Source organism: Schistocerca piceifrons, chromosome 7 (assembly GCF_021461385.2).
Source record: "Schistocerca piceifrons isolate TAMUIC-IGC-003096 chromosome 7, iqSchPice1.1, whole genome shotgun sequence".
In the NCBI taxonomy this organism is placed as follows: Eukaryota; Metazoa; Arthropoda; class Insecta; order Orthoptera; family Acrididae; genus Schistocerca; species Schistocerca piceifrons.
The window spans coordinates 351,464,937-351,479,063 of record NC_060144.1 but is presented as its reverse complement, the minus strand read 5'-3'; positions in this window follow the sequence as shown (position 1 = coordinate 351,479,063).

Here is a 14,127-nt window from a genome sequence, read left to right as displayed (position 1 = left end):
TGACACGCGGCAACGTAAAGAGGTCAGTGTGTGGCGGTCGTGTCCTCCTCAGGATTCTTCCATCAGACTTCGTTTGGCGCGACTGCACACCTGCCTGACAGATTGCCCTCCACGACCCACTTCGTGGCGCCTGTAGTTGACAATCCTCACGCTCTGTTTATATTATACAAGAATTTTATAATGGGAATAATCGGTAACACTTCACGCAGTAACTCTTGGGTTGATTCCCTTTGATGTATTCTACACTCCTGGAAATGGAAAAAAGAACACATTGACACCGGTGTGTCAGACCCACCATACTTGCTCCGGACACTGCGAGAGGGCTGTACAAGCAATGATCACACGCAAGGCACAGCGGACACACCAGGAACCGCGGTGTTGGCCGTCGAATGGCGCTAGCTGCGCAGCATTTGTGCACCGCCGCCGTCAGTGTCAGCCAGTTTGCCGTGGCATACGGAGCTCCATCGCAGTCTTTAACACTGGTAGCACGCCGCGACAGCGTGGACGTGAACCGTATGTGCCGTTGACGGACTTTGAGCGAGGGCGTATAGTGGGCATGCGGGAGGCCGGGTGGACGTACCGCCGAATTGCTCAACACGTGGGGCGTGAGGTCTCCACAGTACACCGATGTTGTCGCCAGTGGTCGGCGGAAGGTGCACGTGCCCGTCGACCTGGGACCGGACCGCAGCGACGCACGGATGCACGCCAAGACCGTAGGATCCTACGCAGTGCCGTAGGGGACCGCACCGCCACTTCCCAGCAAATTAGGGACACTGTTGGTCCTGGGGTATCGGCGAGGACCATTCGCAACCGTCTCCATGAAGCTGGGCTACGGTCCCGCACACCGTTAGGCCGTCTTCCGCTCACGCCCCAACATCGTGCAGCCCGCCTCCAGTGGTGTCGCGACAGGCGTGAATGGAGGGACGAATGGAGACGTGTCGTCTTCAGCGATGAGAGTCGCTTCTGCCTTGGTGCCAATGATGGTCGTATGCGTGTTTGGCGCCGTGCAGGTGAGCGCCACAATCAGGACTGCATACGACCGAGGCACACAGGGCCAACACCCGGCATCATGGTGTGGGGAGCGATCTCCTACACTGGCCGTACAGCACTGGTGATCGTCGAGGGGACACTGAATAGTGCACGGTACATCCAAACCGTCATCGAACCCATCGTTCTACCTTTCCTAGACCGGCAAGGGAACTTGCTGTTCCAACAGGACAATGCACGTCCGCATGTATCCCGTGCCACCCAACGTGCTCTAGAAGGTGTAAGTCAACTACCCTGGCCAGCAAGATCTCCGGATCTGTCCCCCATTGAGCATGTTTGGGACTGGATGAAGCGTCGTCTCACGCGTCTGCACGTCCAGCACGAACGCTGGCCCAACTGAGGCGCCAGGTGGAAATGGCATGGCAAGCCGTTCCACAGGACTACATCCAGCATCTCTACGATCGTCTCCATGGGAGAATAGCAGCCTGCATTGCTGCGAAAGGTGGATATACACTGTACTAGTGCCGACATTGTGCGTGCTCTGTTGCCTGTGTCTATGTGCCTGTGGTTCTGTCAGTGTGATCATGTGATGTATCTGACCCCAGGAATGTGTCAATAAAGTTTCCCCTTCCTGGGACAATGAATTCACGGTGTTCTTATTTCAATTTCCAGGAGTGTATTTTATTTAATCTTCCCTTATCCAGACACACATATCCTTCAGTAAGGACCCTCGCTTTTTCTATTCCGTTACACGCCTTTCCCCTACACAATACAAGGATGATTACCAGGATATTACATCTACTAATCTACTAGTATCTTTACAATAACTACTGATAAGGTTACTAGCCTGTGGTGATCTTTCTGGATTTAATCACGGCAATTATCCTTAATACTTCAATTTGGATGACTTGAAAGTTTCACGCAGTTACTCTGCTCACTCATTTTCACCCACAGCGTAGCATACGTAACTTGCAAGTACAGTACCTCGTAGTGTCTTCTGATCCCTCCAGCTCGTTGACATCTACAGTTGTCACTTCTGAGAAACTATCACCAGCGAAATTCCGTACCTCAATGCGACTGCCGATGCTCCTGTCGACCTCTTGTGTATCCCATGACTTATACCCAAGCCATGTACCAGGTGGTGAAGGACTCAGGTTAACTCTCAAATAATATTCACTGGGACCACTATTTAGGGTAAACACTGATGTAATACTCTTTCTTTTACACTGGAGAAACAAATACTTTTTGTTTATTTTTGGTCTTTGTTCTACGGCGCGGCTTCGCACTTACAATTGCTCACGGTGCTGGGAGCGTCTTATATTCACGAGCGTGGCCCAAGACAGCGCACTTAACAACTTTCTTCTTTACCGTTGCCCCTGTATATCCCATAGCGGAGTCCAAAGCCGTGGGTACACCTGGTTGCCATCGTCATTGCCGTATGGCACAATAATACTCTTTTCAGTGAAATATACTTCTCCTCGTTCTGCAACCCTTTTAACGTGTATATGCCACTGCTCCATTCCACCCGACGTCGTTTCGGCGATGTCTTTTATAATAATTAACGAAAGTTAGTGCACTGCGTACTTGGCCTCGCCAGCTCACGTGCGAGCTTCCGCTGCCGTGAGCCACCTCGACTTGACTCTGATCGTTGTTGTTTTTCTTAGTCTGCCGGCTACGCTGTTCCATCCGCGTAACCTTAGGGGGGAGTAACTCCCTTGTTATTCTTGTAAAATTACTGGTTCATTTACTTGTAGTCTATTTACTTGTACTTATTCTTCTTCCATCAGTACAGCTTAATTATTATTTTTACTCATTTACTTATTATCTATTTTCTTTACACACTATTTACATTTTCAAAGGGGGAGTACTGTCCCCGGGTAAGGCTAGCAGTACCGTTTCTCCTGTAAGGTGCTAGATGCCTCTCGTTGGCTGTCTCCACTCCCTGCTGCCCTCTCTCGACCTTATTTTACATTAATACTACCGCTTAGCGTCATCTTTTTTGCTGCTAGATGGCTCGCGCTGGCTGCCTCCAGCTATCGTATTGTAGCGTCACAAGCGGTATAGGCAGTATACAAGAGGTCTATTACCGACTTCTCAGGTACTTCTGCACGCACTTCTCGGGTCGTTGATTCACCGTGAGGAGTCCTGACGACGAACGTGCTACCTTCGAGGTAATCAGCGAGTAACTTCACCAATGATTCAGTCATTCCTTACGTGTAAAGTTTGTAGAAGAGTCCACGATGCCAGACAAACGTGTGTAATCTAAGGATATCATGTCACAATATTCCTTGTTGTTTAAGGTATTTATAGATTTTCAACTACCCGGAGTACCTGCTGCGATGTAGAATACCCAGGCCTTGGTTAACGTGGCGGGACGCAAACGAATCGTTGTTTGGTGTGCAAACTGTTGCGCCTGCGCGGTGAGCGATGGCAGGAGCGCGACCGCCCGCGGGACGCGAATGTGTTGCAGGTTGTATGGTTGCTGTCGTGTAGGAGGTACACAGTAAAAACCATATCATGCAATAATTGACACTTGTACAGGAAGCAAGTTCTGTGAACAAAAATTTCTGTACTTGTAACAGCACAACAAAAATGAGAGTCGTTCTACACCATGGTTAATAAAAAAGTAGTGAAATATAAAATATAAATAGGCTAATGCGAATGACTAATATTCATCGAAGCATAACGCACTGTTATAGCTTTAAATGGGAATTTATCAAGGTAGTCCGACTGGACACACAAACGCAGAGATATTTTATTTTTCTGACGATAAGTTACGCGGTGTAACAATGCCGATTTTATATTTTACGTTTAGTTACGATTTTATTACTCATGATGAACCAGTTTCTTTTCTATTATGCTGTTACAACCAAAATATAGTTTTTCACTGAACGTATCTCGTAGACAAGTGCAAGTAATTATGTAATATGGGTTATACTGCTGCACTTAGTTTTGTTCAACCTGCATCTCATTTAAGCATGATATAGAACCACTTTCATTTTTGTTGTTGCTGAAACCAATAAATTACCTATTTAATTTGCCTGTTATAGGAGTGCAGAATCTTTTAAATAAAGGCCTGCAATATAACCTAAATCCCGCAATTAACTCAAATACAATAAAAAAGACTGTCGCAGAAGTGAAAATTGCATGTGATATCGCAAATATGAATAGATACGAACAGACAAACACGGCAATTAAAGTAAAGAAGTCGATTATAGATTAAATGCACTCTGCTCACAAGAACAGAAACGAACTACTAACTCTTAAGGGCTTGAATAAGAAGTTAGAATCACGTAAGGCTATCGTCACAAAGGCAGATAAGGGCGGCACTATGGTTTTAATACACGATACAGACTATATAGAGAAAATTGAAAAGTTCTTTATGGAAAACGGAATAGTAGAAGTCAAGAAAGATCCAACCAAGAAATTTCAAACAGAAATAAGGAAACAAATAGATAACAGTGTGTTTCTATTCACAGAGGAGGAAAAGTTTAAACTGAAAGTAATGAATCCGCGAATCCCCGAATTACGATCACAAATAAAGCTCCATAAAGTTGAAAAATCGATTCGCCCAATCGTTAATAACACCAGCAGCCCAAGTTATAAATTAAATAAAGAGCTACATAACAGATTGAAGGCGGCATATACATATCGTCGGACTTTCAACATTAGCAACAGCTACGAATTTGCCGAGCAAATTAAAGACGTACTTATACCTCATAATGTGTCACTAGCTTCATTGGATGTCACCAATCTGTACACAAACATTCCCGTAAAAGAAACGATTGAGATCATTAAGAACAATCTCCTCACTCATGGTAAATTGGCACTGGGGCAAGTGATTGAACTAGTGGAAATGTTGGAACATGTCTTGTCGTTCAATTACTTTACTTTCAATGGTAAAATTTATCAACAGAAAGACGGGCTGGCAATGGGGAACAGTTTAGCTGGGACGCTGGCTGACATTTTTGTAAATCACTTAGAAAACAAATTCTTTGATGAAAATCCTAATATCGCTGAGAAAATTGTATATTACAGGAGATATGTGGACGACTCCATTTTATTATACAAAGGAGATAAAAATGATATCGAAAACTTAGCACAAAAAATGAGCTCTCAACACCCGAAAATTAGATTCACCATGGAATTTGAAGAAAACAACCGTATAGATTACTTAGATTTAACACTAATAAAGAAAAATGGGAAGCATGAATTTAGCATATTCAGAAAACCTACGTGTACAGATCTAGTTATCAACGAGCGCTCTTGTCACCCACCGCGATACAAATGGGCATATTTTACTTCGATGGTATACAGGCTACTAAGATTGCCATTAAGCCAACACGAAGTAGAAAAAGAGTTAAGTATTTTAAAACAAGTGGCCGTAGCGAACGGATATACGTGTAAGCAGGTGATGAATATTTATAGGAAGATAAAGAAGAGGCAAATGGAACAAACAGAAGGAAGGCAAGTAGCAGTTAAGAGGAACAACAAGAAAAAATATGTAGCTCTCACTTACAATGGAAGAATTGCAGACAAAATTGAAAGATGCTTTCGTAAATCCGACGTTAAAATAGGATTCCGAACAAATAACACGTTAAAATTGAAGCTCCGGCATAGAATATGTAATAGTAGGAATAAATTTCAGGATTCAGGTGTATATAAAATCAAATGTAGTGATTGCTGTAAACAATATATAGGGCAGACTGGTAGGAACTTTGAAACCAGATTCAGGGAGCACACCTACTCTCAAAACAAAACAGCTTTTGGGGCGCATATGGCTGCGACAAAGCACTCAGTCACGAATATTGAAAACAACTTAGACATCCTGCATAGAGCTCACAAGGGACGGTTCCTTAACATTTTAGAAGAGATCGAAATATACACCCACAAAAATAAAGATCCGGATTTAATCCTCAACGAACAAAGCGAATTCAATCATAACGCCTATTTTAGCATTTATGACGACCTACTAAGATGACAACTGTTGCGTATGGAGATCCAGGCCGAGGGATGAGAGATGGTGCGCGGTGGAGAAGCCGGAAGACGCGTGCAACGCCTGGCGTCGTTGACGGGGCCCTCCTGTGCGGCCCTATTGCCCGCGACGATGGACAGCAGACGACTGAGCGGACCGCGGCACAACACCAAAGTGGCGGGAACCACGGCAGCAGACCGTAGAAGAAAACAAGTTCACACCAGCACCATAGATATATAAATCGCCCTATGCCTGTTAGATCGTATAAAAATGATAATTTTACTGTTTTTTAATCCTGACAAGTACAGATTTTAGCTTTGACATCTACATATTTTAATTAAATATTTTTAATATAAAAAAGATCTACTGAATACAGTATGTGCAAATGGAATGTAACAAATGTACCAGACGCCACCTGTTGGTAATAGTGTTATAATTAATATAAATGACGTGCACTCTGCCAACCAATTTTACGTGACGTAGCATGTGAAAGTTGCTGAATTGGACGGGTTACTCCTGTAACTTAAATATCAGGTACGTTCTGGTACATTTGACGTTGATAAGATAGGATGAAAAAGATTTGCTTTCGTGAAATAGTAAATTAGTATAATTATTTTTACAGATCTGAAGATGGTTCTGAATGAACCGAAACCGGTCATATGAATAATAAAAAAAGTTTGCAATCAAGACGGATTTAAAGTAACATTACAAGTGCCACAGACAGAACAACTGCGTCATTGTCCTCGCCAGCGGGTCAAATTACTTTTTCTGCGTCATCTCTCAAAGATCGAAGCGCTTTCCCCTCCTTAATGTTGACGTTCTGAATGAATGCAAGCATCTTCGCCTTATTTCTTCATCAGTTTCACTAGAAAGTTTCAAAATACACCTCCAGCCACTTTCAGGAGACCGTTCATAGACTCGACGAGAAATTTAGATGAAGTGAAATGAAACTTCTAGAGACTCTGCTTGACCTGATTCATTTATAACCGAATCCTGCTATCACGAGTGCCTGCTAGCTGTTGTGTAATTATCTTGGCGGTCGCACACTTTATACAGGGTGGCTTGAAACAGTATGAAAAGCTTGTAAGGTTGTTGCAGGGTAGGCTATGCTGAGAAATAACTGTTAAGAAAAAAATTCGGTATGTTGCTCCGTTTCCGAGTCGATTGTCATTCAGGTTACTCAATTAGCCCACTGCGGGCGCAAATTCAAGCAGGGCTCCAGATACAATTAGTGTCAATTGTTCTCATAGATGATAGTGTACGAGACTGCACAGCCTCTGAATCAAGTTCTATCCGTAGTACCATGCCACGTCCAATTTTTGTACCGCTATCACGTTTGGCAACACCGTCTGTGGTGGGGCGCTCGAATTCGCGCTCGCAGTGACCTGATTGGCTATCTTCAATGCTAATTAACTCGGAAACGGCGCAACATATCTAATTTCTTTCTTAACAGTTATTTTTCAGCATAACATATATCACAACATGCTTATAAGCTTTTCAAAATGTTTCTGGCAATCCTGTATAAATGGGTAGACTTGGCAAACGTCGGAATAACATGCTAGTATCGGCATCTTATTAAAAAAACGAAAATGCACAATTCTCTTTCTCTTGTTATTAAGGTTATCAAATTTATGTAAACTGTTGAACGCCACCTCCCCAAGGAGGTATGAGATGTACTATTGAGACCTTCTCGGCGTAATAACTGCTTGGAAGATTCCAGGGCTTTGTCCCGGATAGTATGCGGAGACGGCACAATATTTAAACGAAGCAATGGCTAGGAATCATCACGTGAGACGCTGGTTCGCTAGAAGAGGGGAGATGACAGTAGCGGTGACTATAACGTCGTAGTAGGGGACGTTGACAGCCAGCGCCCCATTCCACAGAACTGAACCGTGGATTCTGCATGCATGGTGAGGAGAAGCCCGGCAGCAAGCAGCGGACCACTACTCATGAGTGCGGCAGTATTGTAGGTACACTACTTAGCTGTCCTGGCGTCGAGGCACCATCGCTGTGGTCTCGTTGAGTTCGTTTCTGTGGCGCTGAAGAAGCGTTTGCGTCACCAATATTCGTTCCCACTGTCTGCAAAGCTGAAATCATCACGTAAAGCAGGTATTGAGTAACACGACCAATTAAAAATAACTAAAACGTATATAATTTGCCACTCGTTCTACGAGGTCGTGCTGAAAAGTAATGACTCCGAATTTTTATGTTAAAACTATTAAAACTTTTTAAATAAAACAAACGTTATTAACAGTCTACATCTGTATTCTTCACGTTTCCATATTTATTTCTCAACATAGTCACCCTGATGACGAACATGTTTCTCGCAACGAGAAACCAGTTTGTTGACACCGTCACTGTAGAATGCTTGACTTTGATGACAGAGCAACACACTTGCCTCTGATTGCACCGCTTCGTCATTATCAATGTGGTGTCCTCGAAGGCGTTCTTTCAGATTTGCAAACAGGTGAAAATCAAATGGGTCCAAGTCGGGACTGGATGGAGGATGATCGATGACAGTGAACCCAAGGCGTCGGCTTTTGGTAGATGGTGCAGCGCTCTTGTATAGTCTGGTATTGACATGTTGAAGGAGAGGTACTCCATGTGTGAACGAATTCTTCGAATTTGGAAATTCTATCACAGCTCGCTGTTTCTCACGCACCGACATAGTTATGTTACACGCTGCTATGTTACACGCTACAATTCGGAGCCGTCTAGAGGCAGAGGACTGCAAATATGTGCACATGAAGGATAAAAATGCAGAATGTTAATAAAGAATATAATTTTCTTGGTCAATGGTTTTACTCCTGACGACGAGGCGGAGACAGAAGTCGAAAATTCGAGAATTTTATTCTAATTTGCGCGGCTTGAAAAACGAGAAGGTTGTATTCAAATATGCTGCCGCAAAAGACTCCGAGGGTACGACGTTAATAAAGTTCGTTTTGTTTAAAAAACTAAGAGTTTTCACAGAAACACTTCGGAAGCATTAGTTTTCAGCCCACCCTTGTAAAAATTATCAGACTCTAGATTCAAAGACTGAAAAGTTAGCTGCGTTGTAAGTTGGAGAGTTCGTTATAAACCTGTATTTGCAGGGCAGTAATAGACCACAAATGAGACTCAGTATTAACCGTTATACGCAAATACTTTCTTTGAAGAATACTATCGTAATGAAGTAAATATGAAGCTACCACTATCAGATAAGCAGCAGATATTACAATTGAGGAGACAGCAGTTTTTCTTGAAAGTTACAAATTTCTTTCGAATTTCCTTGATTAAGTTTAGAAGACACCATCATGAATGGTCTTAAGTAGGAGCATTCTTAGTTTATTTTTAATGCATTGTATAAATTTAGATTCTTTGGTGGGTTGCTTTTTGTTTTCATACTGTATACCTAATGTTTATCTTTCCTGAGGGTACGTTCAGAACTTAATGAATGATGTACGAATATGAATTATGGATTATGTATCGGTTAACTTTGATGCTGGAAAATGTAACAAAATAAGGTTGGTAGATAATGGAGTAAGAAATGTTTCATGGCACGAAAAGGTTGACATGTAAAGCAAAGATGCTGAGGGCAGTGTATGACAACAGATATGGAGAGAGATATAGAAGCAGTAGGTAACATGACAAAGTTTAAGATATTTTCCTCCGTTTTATGTTCAAATGTATGTGAAATTTTATGGGACTTAACTGCTAAGGTCATCAGTCCATAAGCTTACACACTACTTAACCTAAATTATCCTAAGACCAAACACACACACCCATGCCCGAGGGAGGACTCAAACCTCCGCAGGGACCAGCCGCACCTCCGTTTCATGAAACCCTCTATGGAAACAAAATTTTTGCTTCATTTAAGGCTCTTTAGTTATCAAAATCCAGTACTCGTACATAAATTTTTCTGTCTGGATAGCTCCTTAGTTCTTCCAATTACGCATTTCGGCAGATTCCCATCACCAATTCAGTTCCCTAAGGAACAAGTAAAACGCATTATTTGGAATACCATACGACTGTACTGAAGAAAAGGGAATGCTCAGTATTCGGTACGTTCATGTGCCGTTTGAAATAATACTTGGGATTGGTTCTTTAAATTACTGATGTAACAATGGCAGTCAGCTGAAACGAGAAGAAATGAAGCGCTATCTGGACAGAAAAAAAATTATGTGTGTTTGCATCATGGCCGCAGACTTCTACAACAAGTAACTGCCATTAGTTATAAAAATCAGTACTTCACCAGAAGCGGAAGATTGTTACAGTTCGCGTGAATCGGACTTCAATGCGAGATGCCTATTATAGTCTCCAAAACGAAACTTTGTCTCGAAACCTGGCAGGAAACTGCTGTGACTGCACACTTGACACATCGTAGCGCCTACTGCATCGGCATCCCACTTTACGTCCAACCACCACGAGATGTCTGCATCACAGGGTGTATATGCACCCGGAGAACCTACGTCGTCTGTGTTATCAAAACAAAGACTTACCGGCGGCCACAATACAACACACCACCAGGTCTCCACCAACGGCCTCCATGGACCGCTACCCACTCACAGAGCCTGCAGAACAGCTTCAACAGAGGTCGCAGCTAGTCGACACACTGCTGGCAAAAGGCAGTTCGACGCACCGCTCGGAAGGATACAGAGCTGCCGCCCCGACAGCCATGGCCAGACATCTCCTGTAGCTGTCCAATCTCTTGGTGTAGTCGGCGAACCTCTTGACGTTGTAGAACTGTTTGTGTTCGATCCCCGTGAAGAGACGGTCTTTTTTTATTATTATTATTCGTTATTCTGTATTTGTGTCGATCCACAGTTGGGATCGAGTCGGTTGTTCTTTTGGACAACGTATTATTGTTTCGTTTTGGTGAGTCCAGTGAATTGTTTTCGGACTTGTGTTTTCCACATTTCTATTCTGCTAGCGCAGATACTTCAGAAACCCAAAGAGATTCTGGTCGTATATAAAGTATGCTTGCACCAAGACAGAATCAATGCCTTCTCAAAGTGATATCAATGGAAATACTAGCGATGACAAAGCTACTAAAGCAGAATTACTAAACAAAACCTTCCGAAATTACTTCACCAAAGAGGACGAAATAAATATTCCGGAATTTGAATCAAGAACAGCTGCCAAAATGAGTAACTTAGAAGCAGATATCCTCGAAGAAGAAAAGCAATTAAAATCACTTAACAAAAGCAAGTCTTCCGGTCCAGACAGTATACAGTTGCTTCCTTTTAGAGTTTGATGATGCAATAGCTCCGTCTTTAACAATCATATAGAACCGCTCGCCCGACGAAAGATCCGCACCCGAAGGCTGGAACGTTGCACAGGTCACACGAATATTCAAGAAAGATATTAGGAGTAATCTGCTAAACTGCAGGCTCATATCATTAACGTCGATTTCCAGCAGGATTTTGGAATATGTATTGTGTTCGAACATTACGAATTACCTCGAAGAGAACGATCTGTTGACACAGTCAACACGGATTTTAAAAACGTCGTTCTTGTGAAACACAACTAGCTCTTTTCTCGCGCGAAGTGTTGACTATTATTGACAAGTAATTGTAAATGTATTCCGTATTTTTGTATTTCCACACTGCTTTTGACACTGTACTTCACAAGAGGCTTTTGGCCAAATTGCTTGCTTATGGAATATCGTTTTTTATGTGACGGGATTCGTGATTTCCTGTCAGAGAGGTGACAGTTCGTAGTAATTTATGGAAAGTCGTCGAGTAAAACCGAAGCGAGAGGTCACAGTTCGTAGTAACTGACGGAAAGTCATATAGTAAAACAGAAGCGATTTCTGGCGTTCCCCAAGGTAGTGTTACAGGCCTTCTGCTGTTCCTTATCTAAATAGTAGGTTTAGGAGACAGTCTGAGCAGCCTCTTAGGTTGTTTGCAGATAATGCTGTCGTCTGTCGTCTAGTAAAGTCATCAGAAGATCAAAAGAAATGGCAAAGCTATTTAGAAAAGATACCTGAATGGTACGAAAATTGGCAATGGACCCTAAATAATGAAAAGTCTGAGATCATCCACATGAGTGCTACAATGAAACCGTTAAACTTTGGTTACACGATAAATCAGTCAAATCTAAAGGCCGTAAATTCAACTAAATACCTAGGAATTACAGATAAGAACAACTTAAATTGGAAAGAACACATAGAAAATGTTATGCGGAAGGCAAACGAAGGGCTGCGTTTTATTAGCAGAACACTAAACAATGTAACTGATCTACTAAAGACTCTCCGTCCTCCTCTTCTGGAGTACTGCTGCGCGTCTGGAGTCCTTACCAGATAGGATTACCGGAGTACACCGAAAAGTTCAAAGAGCAGCACGTGTTCTGTTATCGATAAATAGAGGAGAGAGTATCAAGGACATGATACAGGATTTGTAGTGGACATCATTGTAACAACGACGTTTCTCGTTGCGGCTGGATCTTCTCACGAAATTTCAGTAACCAAATTTTTCCTCCGAATGCGAAAATATATTATTGACGCCGACTTACATAGGAAAGAACGATCATCACAATAAAATAAGAGAAATCAGAGCTCGCACGGAAAGTTATAGGTGTTAGGTTTTCCGGGCGCTGTTCGAGTGTGGAATAACAGCGAATTATTGTGAAGACGGTTAGAACTACAGTACCAAGAAAGCAGTATCCAAGCAACTTGTTTCACTAGGTCGTCAGCAGGGGGAAATTGTTACAGCCCGAGTGAATCGCACGGAAGTGCAAAACAAAAATAGCTGTTCACTGTATACACTGCGAAAGGAGTATGCAGTAATAATGTCACATTGTAAGGCAGAGTGTTGTACCATGGTACAATTTCAAGCTTCGCACTTACCTGTAATAGAAATTTAATATGTTTCCTTACTCCATTTTTGAATGATGGCATCCACATTTTACGTACTACAGTCCTTTTCAGAAATTGCAAAACCTGCTCCGGAAAATTAAGGTTTTCCCAAATCTGAAAACATGTACCAAGGTACAACATGGTCACATGTACTTAGAACAAATATTCTATTGATATTACAAAGCAATGCAATCGAGAAAATTCCTCATGAACTATCCGTTACATTATTACTCAACTACACACCAATACCCGCCGTGAAATCCAATGAAGCAGAAGTGTTACCAAAATAGTTTAAAGTAAATACATTTTGAAATGGAAGCTGTTTGAAATCAACAGGAATTTCCATTTTCAAAACAGTAACATTCTTAAGACATAAAAGAAACTCAGTTCCTTTGGTAGTATCACACGTTTCATAGGTTTGATAAAAACACAAAAGGAAAATTTTTCAAAAATTTTGGAAACGGTTTAAATAAAAATTTTGTTGTTATGTTGTAAATTGTTTGTTTGTAACAGCACCTTTGACTCTCCTCACCCGCTGCGCTGCCACTTGATGAACGTTGCTCGTGCTCTCCTGACTTACCTCGATACAGGGGGCTATCGACCGTCGGCCCAGCCAGCAAGTTCACCAGATCTCCCGCCCATCCGACATTGATCATTGCCTGCCGACAGACTGACTCGCCCGCACTCGCCAGCAACGACGACCGATAAACTTTGGCACAGAGTAGAAACATCATGGTTAGGCGTGACCATGCTTGCCATCAGAGCTCAGTGCTGCTCGATGGCCAGCCGGATTAGAGCCACTGTTGTTACGTGAGGTCGCTGCTCCGTGTACTAAATTTCGTTTCCTGTGTACCACAAATCACGCACAAAGGTGGTTCCCAACCTTGGGGTAATTGTCCCTCACGAGTAAAATTAAATTTTGTGACAGGTATACATAAAAGTGTGCGATTGCGTTTCTGCATCTACATCTACACACATACTCCGCAAGCCAACGTACGGAGCGTGGTAGAGGGTACCCTTTACCACAACTAGCCGTTTCCTTTCCTGTTCCACTCGCAGGTAGAGCGAGGGAAAACGACTGTCTATACGCCTCCGCACGAGCCCTAATTTCTCGTATCTTCCGTTCGTTGTCTTTACGCGCGGTCTATGTTGGCGGCAATAGAATCACTCGGCAGTCAGCTCCAAGCGACGGTTCTCTAAATTTTCCCAATAGTGTTTCTCGAAAAGAACGTCGCCTTCGATCCAGGGATTACCACTTGAATTCCCGAAGCATCTTCGGAACACTTATGTGTTGTTCGAACTTACCGGTAACAAATCTAGCAGCCCGCCT